Source organism: Oxyura jamaicensis, chromosome 1, assembly GCF_011077185.1.
Source record: "Oxyura jamaicensis isolate SHBP4307 breed ruddy duck chromosome 1, BPBGC_Ojam_1.0, whole genome shotgun sequence".
Classification (NCBI taxonomy): domain Eukaryota; kingdom Metazoa; phylum Chordata; class Aves; order Anseriformes; family Anatidae; genus Oxyura; species Oxyura jamaicensis.
Window position 1 is genome coordinate 117,882,628 of NC_048893.1, and position 15,738 is coordinate 117,898,365.

Below are 15,738 nucleotides of genomic sequence, written 5' to 3' on the forward strand. Positions count from 1 at the left end.
AGAGTATGGGAATGGATCATGCTGGCCTCTTCATCCCCCAGCTGTTCCGTGTAAATTAGGGCATATGGTAACTGCAATTTAATCCATGTCACACAACTGTGCTGTTCTCCCTGTAACACTCAGATCTTTCCTGAAAATGGTTTGAGATTTTGAAAAATATGCATTTCAAAGCATATTGTTCATGTAAGCTGGACAGTAACTGAAGATCTGTGGATTCAAACTGCGATACAGTCTCCTCAAACTTGCAGTGATGTGTCGACAGATGGGGCAGGGCGTTATTTGTTGTTGCCTTTGTCGGAACACTTGATGCTTAAGATCCAGCTGCGGGCTATGCAGTCTCTTTTGAAAATTCACAGATGTCAGTAGAAACATGAGGAGGAAACACAGGAGTTGCTCTTCTGATCACCGATTAAGCACAGGTGGCTCCCCCATAACAGTGGTTTGATGGCCATGTACCTGGTCCTCTGGTGCTGCCACTTTACCCACACCAGGTGGTTCCAGCATGTTGTGTGCTTGGGCAGCCTGCAGCAGGACTGGTGTTGTGCCAGAGGCTCTCAGGAGCAAAAAATAAAAATGTTCTGAGCTGCTGTTCTAGGACTGGTTTTATGGAGTTGTTAATTTAAGGGTGGGCAGCACAATAGCATAGCAGTCATAAATATCAAAGGTATTAATCCCAGAACACAGGGACTGCTGTTTGAGAATGCAGTAAGCGCTTATGTCACTTGGCCTCTTCTGCCTCTCTGGTGGATAATAACCGAGTATAATATATGGATGCAGTTGAGTATCTGTGTTGCTTTTTTCATTTTTTTATTATTATTTTTTATTAGACTTCCTTTTACATCCATGTGGCACATCACTGCTTTGCCAATTTGGCAAGAATTGATAACTTTGCTGTGGTTAAATCACTTAGGATGTAATCAACTGCCTGCATTACTTCTCAGAGTATGGCTAGTCAGCATGTGTGACAGTGATTGTGAAATTCAGGGGGTTTTGGATTCCTTGGGTTTGTTTGTTTTTAATATTGAATGTGTTACTGACTATGATATAAAAGGAAACTGCTGTTGCAGAAGTATCAGTGCCTACTTCTTGCTAGTTTATAAGGATTTCTTCTGTTTTAAAGTTTGAAGTGGAATGTGGTTTTATTTTTTTTAGAAGCTATTTCTTTATGCACAGAGTTGCAAGCTATTGTGATACTATGCGAGATAGATGTGCACTTTTTTTTTTTTCCTTTTTTCATCCTAACAGTAAAGTTACTTGAAATGAGAGTTAATATTTTGACTTTCAGTAGCATTTCAGGTAAGACCTGACCCCCTTCCTCCCCACTATAAATAGTTCTCGCATCTCAATCTCACGGAGAAGTAGATAGCTGTTTGTGTGGTCTGTTACTAGCAGTTGGGCTGAAGTAGGGAGAGGTCACTTTCTTAGTGTGCTATGAAATCTTAATGAGATTGTGGACAGAATCTGGGGGTTCTGTCCTGCATGTGCAGTTCATACCAAGCTTCTTAACTTTTCCTAGGTGTGGTTCCTCATGGACTTGAAACTTTAAGATGTGTGGCTGTGTACATGGCCACAGTCCATGAAGTATTTCACCAGATTGCCAAAATACTTTGTGTTAATTCTGCGTTTACTAGGGGTATTCTTTGGGTGGCATTGTCTTTTCTCATCTTCCTTGTAAGTTTCCTAAGCAAAACCAATCTCTAAGCTTCCACCTGAATTTTACTAGTGAACCAAGCCTATCAGATCTTTTTTTTTTTTTTTTTTTTTCCAAGCGGGTTGCTGACTAAAATCTTGTAAGGAAGTAATCAAATGAAGACTTCTGAGTTATTTTCTTTAACTGACAGTTAGTGATCTGTTTTCCTTACATTAAAAGTCTCTGTTGCCTCTCAGCATTAATTCATCCAAATTTTGCAGACTGTTTTCAGCAAAGGATATTTTGTGATTTATTAAGGTTTTTATGTGTAATATTACACTTCAATAGTTCATTACTTTGTGATAGATCATAGTCACTGAAGATACTGATTTAAAATACATCTTTGGAAAAGTCTTCATGTTAAATCTGGCAAGTGTCTGGATGGGGCTCCCGGGTGGAAACCACTGGTGACAGGAGTGTTGTTCTATCAGTGAGAGATGTGAGAAGCGCGCAACTTGCTTACAAGCTAATTATTGTTCATTATCATTTTGAATTTCCAAAATGTCAAATGTATTAGAAAGCCAAAGTGACATTGCCTTGAGCATTTTTCCTTAGTAGCTCCTCAGTGACAGTAGAGTAGAACTGTGCATTTAGGTTATATTGGGATGGACAAAGGTTTTCACAGGTTTTGTACTTGCAGCTGGAAGCAAGATATAAATTACAACATTAGAGGCAGAACGAATGTGTGTTAAATGAATGAATGAATGGTTAAAGTCACTGTGCATTTTATGAAACAGGATGATCAAGTGTATTAGAATAAGATTGTTGTGGCTAATTGGGATCTGGAGTAAGTGTTTTCCTTCTCCAGCTTTGTCAGATCTGATATTCTTCCTTACTTTTTGGTCTCCAAGACTTGCATAATATTTCTAACCTTGAGCAGATTTATCTTGAGCTCATGTCTGTGCTTTTAATTCAGCTCTCTGTTTCTTTTGAGTATATTCAGGTAGTGCATAGTGTTCATTACTTGAGCTGTGTTTCTAACATAACATATTAACGTTGATTGAAATCTCAAGCAACTTGTTTTATGTACTTCACAGGCATTGAATCCTGAATTCATTTTCTACATGACAATTGAAATTATCTTAGTTAATATCAATAGAATCAATGGCATACCTGCCAGACAGCTGGAAATTTCACTGGTTCAGCAGCAGTGCTTGATAACAATCAGGTTATAATACTTTTGACATAAAAAGAGGGTAAAAATCTCTATGCAGCTTTTTGAAACATGTGCAAGGATTCAAAATCTGAAAAACTGTAAGCAGATTATGTATTCTTTTATACTGTGAAATGTACTTTGAAGTATAAACTGTCCAGGGAGATATTTAGCAGTAACAAGTTTTTGGCTCACCTTTTACATAACTGCTCAAAATAAGTATGTGAAGTAATAGGGTTTTAATAGTTGATTGTTAAATTGATTTTCCAACTGCTGAATTAACAAGAAAAAATGTTGACTTTAAGATTACTGTAAATGACTCAAGATCCACAGAACCATAGATTTCACTGTTAGCTGTCAATAATGGGGCAGAAACTTCATATGATCCTAAAAGGAGCTGGAAGGTTTGAGAGTAGAACATATTGTACTGTTGTACCTCTTACTGTAGTAATAGTATATGGCAGAAAAACAGAAATCTGTTGAATATTATTTTAAATAGTGATGATAATTTAATGGATCTTTTAATAGAAATATAAATATCGACACTTTCACGGTGTTATGAAATAAGATGAATTTTTTTTACTTTCTATTTGTCCTTAAAATGTTAAGGAATTCTGTTTTAATTCTTTCAGTTGGATTTATTTATTTATTTTAAATTTAATTTTGTTGCTGTTCTTGCTCCTGCTTTTCTTAACATTGGATACCTCATGCTTGGCCCATTCTAGAAACTATTTTGGGCTTCAACTCCCACCTGTGTCACTAGGAATGAGATAACATACAGGAAGACTAGCATTCCTTAAAAACTTACTTGTTAAAATCTGGGGAGGAAAACTTTTAAGTACATACTCCTGAGTATGTATTTTTAGGGTTGGTGCTTTTGCAAATTAAAACATGCTTTTTCCATTATTTAAAAGATGAACATTCTCTTCACTTCTCTGTGCTTATACATGTTATTTATTTATTTATTTATTTTTCTTAACTGCTATTTACTGACTGTCTTTCTGTGATTGCATTCTTGCAATTTATTGCATTTATTTTTATATCAAACTGCATCTTAAATATTTAGCAATGTTCACAGAAACAAAGAAAACCCAGCCAGTTCTGTAATTCATATCTCATGGGTATTTTCCAGTTTCATAACTGATGACATTTGCATCTCTAACAACTTGACCACCTTCCTTTCTTATCTAAGCTGCACAAGGTATTTTTGTATTTCCTGTAAGGTCTGTTCAGATCTACTTCACACCTTACATCACCCATCTGCAGCTGTCAGCATCTCCCAGAGCACGGCCAAATAGCAGAACTTTCCAATTACCTTCTCTTGTAGAGGAGAGTACCCTTAAATATTTATTGTAATGCTGACTTCATTATCCCCTTTGTTGTACTCCCCCTGTGACAGGATTTATCATGATAATTACAGAAAATGTTGAAAGCAGTGTTCAGACCAATAGTCATCATTGGTACTAACTACATGCTTAGTGTTTCTTTACTGTCATCTCTTGCCCTTCCAACTTGCCCCTGTTTTTCCTTGTCTCTTCTCTATGCTGTATCTGTCTACTTGTATCTCTATCTATACATGGTCATGGACATAAAAATTCTTCAGGACAGATACTCCTTCTGTTTGGAATCATATATGCTCTACAGCACTGGGATTTTGTTTTATCCTAGTGCTTTTGGCTCTGCCATAATATCAAGGTGCAGTTGCAAGCTCCCGCACTTCCTGAGCAAAGCTAGCCACGCCACCTTTTCTTCTGTGAGGGAGCAGACTTATTCAAGGATGCCAGATATCCAGGAGTCCTTCTGTTCTTCTCTTCTTCCACCTTTCTGCATGCTCGTTGCAAAGCACTGTAAGTACAAGCTTGTATGACCCCTGGTTGGTATGGCTGAACCAGTGCCCTATGTGAAACCCAGCCCTGCCACCGGGAGTTCCCTAACATGGGATCCAGGAATAGTGCTTGGACCAGTCTCTAACTGGGAGGGAGAAATGGTTTTGTGGCTTATTGCCTGTGATTTACAGCCTTCGTAGCTGATTTTTTTTTTTTTTAATTATTATTAAATTGCAACTTGTCTAAACTTTTTTTTTTTTTTTTTTTTTTTTTCAGATGACTGAGAAATAGTATTTCACATACTATGCTGGAGTTACCACATTTTTTAATAAACGCCAGGCAGTAACTGTTGCCAATTCTATTTTTTTTCTCAGTTTCTTCAATTTTTCTTACTTAGTAGCAGTTATTTAGTAGCAGTTGATGGAAAATAAGAATACTCCAATGTTTTTCTTTATTTGCTGTTGCTTCAGAAATTTTACATTAGTCAATTAACTTGGCTAGCTCTTGATGAGTTTCCATTTCTCTGAATGGATACAGTCTGTCCTGGAAGTTAAGGTGGTTAAAAAAAAAAATAAAAAAAAAAAATAAAAATGTAGGCAAAAAATTCAGGAGCAAATTTGAATTGAAATAATGAACAATAAAGAGAGTGGAAGACTTTTATTTATTTATTAGACTTCTGAAATATTTGGACCTTGCTACTTTCTCAATTCAGGTATCAGGTTCACGATTAATACTCAGTAAGGTAATAAGGTGAAGTTAAAATCATAAGAGAATTGTTACAAAGTCTAAATGTTAATGCTATTCCTAATACTTCACAGAAATGGAAGAAAAGCTGTCAAGCTAATGGGGAGGGAGGGAGCCTTATTCTGTTTCAAACTGCAGCCTTTCTTCTTCAAAGTCCCTTTATCTCTGTTTTGAGGACTTCAGCTTAATGTGCATCAACTTCTTTACTCTGGGTCTGAATTTCTTGGCTGGTTTTGGACCAAATAATCTGTACGTTTGTAAACGGAGGAAGGGGAAGTAAGTTTTTAATAATACTTATTTCTACTAACTATATACGTAAAATAATGGTTTCTTTTCATACAAATACTCTGTAGCAAAAGGAATGCTGGATGTCTAATGTGTTCTGTTGGAGTAAGCATTATTATTATTATTATTTACACATTTTCCTGCCAGTTTTTCAGAAAAATCTAAAGGGATACCAGATATAAGTTTCTATTAATTTTTTCCAGCATCAGCAGCTTTACAGTGGTATGGTTGATTTCTGTAGGGTTTCCCCTTCTTTGCAAAGTGACATCACAGTCCAAAAAGGTAAGAAAAAAAAATACTGTTTTGACTAACACCTTGGCTGTTTCACCTCCTTTATCCAAAGTAGGAACAATTGTATTTATTTGTGGGCCTCTTATTTAACTTCCCAAGAAAACCCAAGCTTCCTTTACCTAATGATTTAGAGTGAAAGATGAGAGCCCCTCTTTTCCCTTCTGTGAACAACATGGCCAGGAAGATTTAGTTCTAGAGAATCTTTTCAAAAAAATCAGTAAGTAATTTTTTGGCAGATTCCCTACTCAGTGAGCTGGAACAGTTGCAGCAAAGTTTGCTTTATACTATTTGACAACCCAATGTCCACTTCAGTAGTTTCAGAGCTGAAAATCCTAAATATGTTAAGTCCATACTTTGAAAGTGCTCTGTTTGAAAAATATTGCCCCCTTGTGCAAAAGCCTTAATCAGCAGTTGAAAATGAGAAATGAAAGGATGGCTGTCTGTTCTTAAGCTTTTAAAGTAAAAAGTTTACTTTTAAAGTAAATGTTTCTTCTTTCAGAACTAGCAAAAGACTAGTTCTGAAACTAGTCTTCAGAAGACTATCCTTCTGAAAAAACAGAAGGATGTAAATTTCATGGTGTTTTTCTAAGAAATACCCAGCAGAAAAAAAGCAAGCAGTATCCACCTCCTTTTCCTTTTCTTTCTTTCTTTCTTTCTTTCTTTCTTTCTTTCTTTCTTTCTTTCTTTCTTTCTTTCCTTCTTTCTTTCTTTCCTTCTTTCTTTCTTTCCTTCTTTCTTTCTTTCCTTCTTTCTTTCTTTCTTTCTTTCTTTCTTTCTTTCTTTCTTTCCTTCTTTCTTTCTTTCCTTCTTTCCTTCTTTCCTTTTTTTTTTTTTATTGTTAAATTGTCTTGATAGTAGAGAACATACTTAGATTCTTTTGCTTCTTGTCCATTCTGTGACAAAAACACTTCAGTGAAAACACGTTGAAGTGCTTTTGCAAGTGGGCAGCAAGCATCTTACAAGGTGTGAAGCATGCGGTACTGGAGGAGTTTGTTTAGCATATTGGGGACTGTGGTGCAATCCCTTAGAGCTGTGTAGGCAAGTATATGCAAATAACTTCCTATGGAATACCTAGTTAATCTTCAAAGTCATTGGGAACCTTTAGTGCCTGATGAACTTGATAAAAATTAAGGCTATGTACTACACTGTAAAATAAGTGCCTGTATCTTAAAATAAACAACACTTGACAGTAACAGAAGAGTTAGTTATTGGGTGGTTAGAATCATGTATGTAAATTTTGAGCACATATCTGAGCTTAGCACAAGGACAGTTTATTATGATGCCCATCTTGTTTTAAGAAGCACTTAGAATGATAAATACTTACAGGAGTGATATTTAGTGATCTATCTATTGTCAAAAATTTTTGTTTGATAAAACTAGTAAACAAATTTCAGGATCAGAACAGAAAAAAAAAAGTCTTTCATCACTATTGTTAGTCACAGTTAGTTTTCAAGAGATTGAAGGCTGTTTTATGCTTCATGTAAGCCACCTACTGAAGATGACTATTTCATCAGCCAGCTTCTGCTTTGTGCCAGTCCCTAGAGATCTTCCATTAAAAAAAAATCTGTTGATGATCACCAGACACATTCATGTGCTTCCCATCTTAAGGATAGCTGCTCTGTTCTTTTGTGTGTTAGTGCATAAGTAATGCATAATAAGCCTTCCTCTCTTCTGATCCCCCCCAGAAGCTAATGTTTGCTGTATTACAACAAATGGATGTTCTGCAGAGCATTTGCTTCCTGGTGTTTTGCTGCAGTCTAAAAGACTTTTTCTTTTCCTGTAAATACAAATATTTTCTTTCTAGATTAACAGAAATAGGCAGCACTTCTACTGAACTATAATTAAAAACATATTGTCTTGTTAATCCTCATCTATTGGATTGTATTATCTATCAATTTAGTATTATTGTCTTTTCTGGATTTTGTTGTTGTTACTTCATGACTCCTTTGTCCTTTTTTTTTTTTTTTTTTTTTCTTTTTTTGAGATTTTGAGTATACTTTCAAGTTCATTTTGTTTTTTAGTTATTTCATAATTTAGCTTCCATGGTACAACACTTAAATTTGTGTGGTTAAATATAATGCATCCGAGAAAAAATTACGGGAAACAACCTCACGTCAATTTGTGTTTGCTGTTTACTGAGCAAGTAGATGTACTGTGCTGTTGTTGTTCCTATGCAGCAATAATTCACATTATTGCTTTAGCATTCTTCCCTGTTTCTCAAAGGATTCCATACTACTATAATATGTGATAGTTATCTCGCTGTGTGCATTTAACTGAAATTATATTGTTTGTAGTTAAGATTCAAAGGAATGGGCTGTGTTAATGGCCGGTGCAATATATCAGTAGCAACTAGTATGTATCAGCGTAGTGTAAGGCTTTTAAATGCTGCTGCATGCACAAAGAAAACTGCTGCTAACAGTGGTCTCAGATCTCTGAAACCAGTGGCTTTTGTTGGAGTGCTGCAAGGTCATGCTTTCAGTGTCAGAAGAACTGTGCTTTTGAGTCTACAAAACAGTGAACACAGTTTGCGGATAGACCTGTTGTTCAACCTACTTGAAATTATTAAAAAACAAAACAAAACAAAAAAAAAACTGTAGATATCAACTGGAAGAGGTTGTCTGATTTCCTTTTGGTGTTTCATCTGATTACATTGAGAGGTTCATGTCAGGAGTTGGTTCTTTTGCACTACTTGTACAGTCAACTGGTGTTCTGTATTTCAGAAAACCTCGTTAGTCATAAAATGAACCAAACAGTTTACCTGCCTGATATGTAAGAAGAAAGCCTGCAGTTTTCTGAGCACTTTTCATCTGCTTTTGTGGAAGGATAACAGATGCATTATGCATGATGTTCCTTCTCATTTGGATGCAGCGCATGACTCAGTTGCTCGTTCACATATTGATCTCCCAGGCGCATATTCTCTCAGGCCTAGTTTTCATGGCATTTAACATAGCTTCATTTGGCATCAAAACCCTGTTTTAATAAAAGTGACAAGGTAGATTTTTCTCTATGAACATTTAATCTTCTGTATGCCTGCACTGATTGAATGCAAGGTTTGATTTTGTTGGGTTTTGTTTAGAAGAGTGGTGAAATCTTCTCTACCTCTCTTTGTGACCGTGCTGTCTTCATCAGTTGTTTCACTTTTCTAGATGGTTGTTACAGACAATAAAAAACAGCACCCTGTGCTTTATTTATTAGAGTATGGAAGAGATCAAAGCTTGAGACAGAAGAGATGTTTTCAGTTTTTGTTAATGTAGCACTGAATGCTAGAACAGATTATTCTAAGCCTAAAAAAAAAAACAGCAGCTAGACCCCGGCTGCTGTTTTCCACCTCCCTGGTTTGTCTTTCAGGGAGATCTGGGCAGGTTAAGCTGTTGGAGAAGTGGACTTCTCCAAGCTGAGAAACAACAACCATTTTATATGCATTTGCTGCTCTGTTCAGGGCATGTGTAGGGGGATTATTTTTAATCTTAATACTATCTCCTGGGTGAAAAATGTTGGAGTAGGAACAATAAGGGCTTATATGCATTGCTTGTGTCTAGGACAGTTGGGTCCCAGCCTGGAAGCTGCTATTAAATGCTGCTTGTATCTTCTTGAATTATTATTTTATTACATTCTCTGTACTTTATATTAATTTAAACAGCGGTAGCATTTTAGTTTTTTTTCAGAGGTTTTGCTTGCTAACAAACTTCATGTTGTTGTGTAAAGACTTTCCTTTAATCTGAATTTCTCCACTTGTACTTAAAAGCACGGAAACTGTAAAACCAGCACTGCAGGAACTGAGTTAGGGTGTAATAATAATTTATATATATGTTAAGAATAGTCATTAGTATTGTGCCTAGCAACACAGCAGGCATGACTTATTACACAATATTGTATTTGCTTATTGCCTAAGTGGAATACAAAGCAGTTATAACTGATTACATGTTAAAGCACACAGTTGTGAGAGTCAATTTCCCCAAGATTCCGCTGGTGTTTTGTTGGAAAATGCCATGATAGCGTTACGAATCAATTACTAAGTAGTCATTAGGAGGAAACATATTGAATGTATTAATCACTTCCACATTAAATTGTATGACTACACAATAAAAGCACACATGCTATTTACAAAGGTTATCATAAGTCTAAATTTTTCCCTATACTATTCAATTAAACCCATAAATAGGAGAGCAAGATGTTGAAGAAACACCTTATCACAGCTCAGGCATAACAAACATGGGGCTGAAATATCCCAGCAGCTTGGAAACCAGAAGATGGTACAGACTGGGGCATGGAGCCATTATGTTATTAAAGATGCTCAGAGCTTTGCATCATCACTTTTATGGATCTTGTCAGGGGATCATTGGGTGGTTCAGGTGGGCCTGTTTAGGGCCAAACCTTCTGCATGAGGCTGGGTCCTCGGGGGCTCATACCTGGGGAGCCCCCAGCCTCACTGCGCAGCTCCCATGGATGGGCATGAATCAGTTCTCATCGGGGTGTGGAGCTACAGCCCGGCTGGTATTTGTGGTGGATTTCATAGAATCATTAAGTTAGGAAAAGACCTCCAAGATCATCTGGTCCAACCGTCCCCCTACCACCAATGTCACCCACTAAAACATGTCCGTAAGCACCAGGTCCAACCTTTCCTTGAACACCCCCTGGGACAGTGACTCCACCACCTCCCTTAGCAACCCGTCCCAATGCCTGACTGCTCTGAGAAGAAATGTCTCCTCATTTCCAACCTGAACCTCCCCTGGCAGCTGCCATTAAGATCACCACTGGCTCAAACTCTGCCTGTTGCGCCACCTCCCTATGTTATGAAGGCAGATCTTGCAAGTAAAATTAGAACTTCTTGTTCATTTTTACTGACTTAATTTTACAACTTCTGAAACAGCATCGCTATGAAAGCATGAAAGCACTTTTCCTTAGACAGTATCTACGTTTTGATATTTGCGTTTTCCACTTATTTCTGTTGTTCTGTTTGTGTTCAAAAAAGACTTTCTACGTACATTTAATTTTCTTCTCTGTAGCTGCAAAGTTTGAGAAGTAAATAGAAATGCATAAAAACCTATTTTCTTCAAGAGTGTTATTCATTTAAGAAAGCATTCTTTTAATCAAGATGTAATAGATTTGATCATTATGGAGTTGAGAAGATTCAATGAGATAACTACTAATAGATTTAAAATACACAAAAGAAAGCAAGCTGTCAATTATATTTTGGAAAAAAAAAATCCAATCGACAAAGAATGTGGGAAGCAATTGCTTGGGAAGTATCATACAGCACTAATACACCCTTACATTTTACTGGATAGAGTATCAAAATAATAATTTAAGACTGGTGTCAGTGACATTTCAAAGTCCTTGAATAAATTCATGTAATATTTAAAATCAGTAATACATGCTTATCACCTTTTTCATATTTTTGTGTTCCTCCCTCACAAAATAAAGGGGAAAATGAATTATTTTCTTAGTTGAACAGCTTTTCTCTTGTCTCTGACAGTAAACCTGATAATAAGTTGTACAAATTACACAGAAGCATAAAATATGTTTTACAAAGTGCATGATTGAATGCACATCTCATTTTGGGGTAGGTAGGAATGTATCAGGCTGTGGGTACCTTGCTGAATTCATAATAATAATTTGAACCTGATATTCAGTAATATAAATGAGGCTTTAAGAGACTAGAGTGTATGTTCAGGAAAAAATAAAAAAAAATAAAAGTCTGGAAAATGCAACAGTGTGTACCTGTTTCCTCTAAAAGTACAGAATATTATCCCCTAACATTCTCAGTCATGCTGTGTTATATGCATTGTGGAGCTGCTTGGAGCAGAGGCTGCTCTTCCACATACCTTATGTCAGGGGGCATGTATGTGTTGGGGAGTGGTATGTAGTGACTAAAGGCTGCCATGAGAACCATATATATTTATGTGCTTGTTAACAGAACATGCTTTCATCATCACTGCCCTTCTGTTGAATATGTCTACTTAAATGTTTTGGTTGAAAAAATAATTATTGACCCTATTTAATGTGTGATTATACCTTTTCTCATAGCAGTTTGCTCCCCTAACTTAAACAATACCAAGTACCTATGAACTTTCACTAGTGTGCAGGGATTGACGTGACATTTCTTTAAAATTGCAGGGCTATGGAAGCTCTGCTGAAATCTAATAGCTCACATAGGATATCATAAAGATGAGTCTGCTGTACATGACACCTCTAAACTTTCAGCAATAAGTAATGAAGAACTGTGAGAACAGAGAAACACAGGAGATCTGTCTGGAGCCTGTTTTAGATGTTGAGCGTTTCATTTAAGAGACTCTTTCAGTTCTCCACCATTGCTGCATTTGCACATTATGCACAAGAGGAGGAAAATACTGCTTTTTCATCACTGTTAATGCTTTTCCAAGTGTCTTTGAATGCACAGAGCTTATGCTCGCTGTCTAGAAGGACTTACATGAGAAGAGAGGGATTCCTGTCTCTTTTAGTCTGGTCCCTCCCATGACTGAAAACTGGATTCTTTCATGTTGAAGATACTTAATATAAGAGGATTTTCAACACCCCTCACCCCAGCTCTCAATGCAGATGTGTACATTAAGGCCCTAAGCCACACTTCTGTCCCAGAAAATGTTAGTTTCCTGTACTTCAGGCACGATGAAAATCCTATCTGAAAGGCAAACTATACCTGAAACAGGGAGGGGGAAAACATGCTCAAATTCAGTTGCCAGAAGTTTCTTAACATGTGGGATACAATACAGATCCTCTAACTGTGTTGGTACAGCAGCACAAATAACAGTGATGCAGTCTGCTTTGAAAGGTCTGTAAATGCTGCAGCATTTAAGATTATCTGGGGATTTTTCATTAATCTCAGTTTTTGATGGATAAAACATAATGGGATTTCTCGTAAGACTCTGAATGGGTAATAAGACATAGAAAACCTCTATGCTTTTTGTTTTAATTCAAATGGTCATGCATTATTCAAGGTGAAAGCCTACTATATTAATTTAGGAAACATAAAGCACAGCTAATACTGATCCTTTCCTTCTTGCAAGGGAGGGAATAACATTTAAACATGTTTAATTGATGCTATTTTTTAAACCACATGACCTATATCCCAGTAACTTGTTCTTTCCAAAATCTCACTAATGAACTACTATGAATAAATGAGGGAGAACAGACAATATTTTCAGGGCTTCTTAAAATAAAATAAAAAATCAAAGCAAATTGATCCTATGTCTAATGAAGGAGCTGCATGTCGTCCTTGCTGGAATTGTTTACTTAGATTACCAGGAAAGGGAATCCCTGTTCTTAGGGATGGTTATAGGGAAGTTTGAATTACCTGATGGACTATTCAGTTGTGATGAAGTCAGGAGACAATACGAATGCTGACATCCTAGGTCTCAGAAAATCAAACAGAAAATTATTTTCGAGCATGATTGTATGCTTCTTTAAGTATTCATTCTATATTAGCAAAAAATATTGATAATAAATAGCGGAATATTCCAATATATCGTTAGCGTTTTTTTTATGTCTGTTTTGTTTTCTAATGATGTCTTTCAAATGCTTATTTATATTACACAAATGTCATTTTATGTAACTGAGCTGTCATTTTCCTGTGTTTGGGAATATCTTATCTCATAATTAGAGGTGTTGCTGCTGAAACAAGCTGGTGTGAATTTGAATTCTATCCCAAAACCATACCTAAGGAAAGTGCATAAAAGTTAATTTTGTGTACCCACGCTAGATTACATAGAATACAGGAACCATTTCTAAGTATTGACAAATGTGTAGTGTAAAATTGACCCCACATGAGTGGGTCATTAGCGGTATGAGTAAAATTTGCTAACTTGGATGGAAGTAGAAAGAGCTAAGATTCATGATAATGGAGAGTGCTGAAAGGATACCTTGCTGTGAAAGATACACTGCAGACAAATACACTATTTGCTATATTTACTGCATATATTTCTGTCAAATGTATACAGTACTCTTGGGCAACCATCAAAAAACATTTGAAATGTGTATGGTACAAGCACAGATGTAGAGTATTTTAAGTTGCAATATGGGTGGTGTCCTCATTGTTTCATAAAAACGTTTGCATACTTTTAAGCTACATGTTTATAAAACACTAGGAAGTGAAATATGTATCTAATTTTCTAATAATGTCCCATTTTTTATTAGTATTAAGTGCCCCACTATAACTGAAGATTGTTGGATAAATGAAATTTCCAGGATGGGTGCAATGACATTACCAGGTTTGAAACAGAAGAGTGGGCTGGAAAAGTAACTCTAAACATGGCTGTGCAGGCTATAATTATAGCTAAAGGCTGTTCCTGTGGAAACAAAGGAAAAAAAATCTTCCAATGCATTTTTATTTTTATTTTTATTTTTACTTTTTTGGTGCATAAAATTAAGGATTCCTTCTCTTAGAAAATTAAACTCATCAAAATATTCCAACACTTTTACTTTGCCCCATATTTTTATTTCTAGTGCTTATAGGTGGCTGAGGGTTTGTGAGCCATACGGTGCTCCCCATTGTATGCCACGCTTAGAGCTAGGTGGGAATAGCATCTCTGCCTCCAGCTTCTCAGTGAGGGAGTTCCTCTGTTTTTCCATAAGGATTAGGTATGCTAATTCATCCCATATGTAGAGAATAAATTACATAAATTTCCTTTAGAAGGAGGTAATGTGCTTTTTCAGGAAAGATGGGATGGGAATGATATACTCTTTTTAAGTAACAAGACTGAAAATACCATGGAAATGGGATCATGATGGATTTAAACATAAATAAATGATAATAATAATAATAAAAAAAAAAGACTAGAGTAACAAAAAAAATATGAATGCATGTTTACAAGTTTCAGAGAAGTGGCCTACTTCACCAGAAATGGCAATAGCTCTCAGCTCTGAGACAGCAACAAATAAAAGCTGCAACAAATAAGTCCTTGAGCTAGACCACTGTACAGGATGAAAATGTTAACTTGACTTTTTATTAGCTATGAGAATTGAAAACACATTGGCATATAGCTGTGAATGTAACATCAAATAACTTTTTCTTCATTTGTATTTATATTGTCTTTTATAGTGGTTATATAGTTATGTAATCTTCATCTATAGTCATTATTCACCTCACCAAAAAGCAAGGTGAGGGGGGGGTCTGAGTTGGCTGAGCTTGTCTGAGAAGCCACAGAAGGGTGTTAAATGTGGTGCCTCGACTCCATAGGTGGCAGCAAAAGTATGGGTGTAGTCCAAATGGAACTCAACCCGATGATCCTCTGCGGCCTCTCTGTGTAGCCTCTTCCCTGTGTAATACCTTTTCCACTTAATTCAGTACAGGCTAGAACAGAACAGAGTCCATACAAAATAGGTAGCTAGGCAGCAACAGGAAATTTATAAAGAGCTTTCAAAGATAGTTGCGTTGTAAGAATTTTAGGGATTTATGATAATATGTCTAAAACTAGTTTTCAGTATTCAATTCAAGCTGCATGGTATTGCTGAAGTCTTAACTGATGGTTAATACTTGTTTAGATCAAGGAGATCATAGGTAAATATTTCTTGTTAATTGATCAAATGAATGTAAGATCTAATTGATTCTTTTTATGCCTGTTCTTGATTCTGGCTGGCTGAGATACAGATCAAATTGTTATTTCAGTTGTATCTGTTCTTTCTAAATATGCACATTAAATAAGATTAACAAGAACAAGAGGACAAGGAAAACAGCAGAGCATGTCATTTTTTTTTTTTTTTCTCTTGCTTTTCATTTTTTTAATTGTTTTTGA

The 15,738-nt window shown here is 36.1% G+C and overlaps 1 protein-coding gene and 1 long non-coding RNA gene across 2 annotated transcripts in view; both read left to right on the forward strand.

The window, feature by feature from the left end:
- Positions 1-14,741, forward strand: part of LOC118170891 — a 70,423-nt gene extending 55,682 nt beyond the window's left edge. Inside the window, exon 2 of the long non-coding RNA XR_004752915.1 lies at positions 12,107-14,741. This is a non-coding gene — a long non-coding RNA (uncharacterized LOC118170891). The remainder of the gene's footprint in view (positions 1-12,106) is intronic.
- DMD (dystrophin) overlaps positions 1-15,738 on the forward strand; it is a 1,227,136-nt gene that overhangs the window by 63,963 nt on the left and 1,147,435 nt on the right. The window lies entirely within an intron of this gene.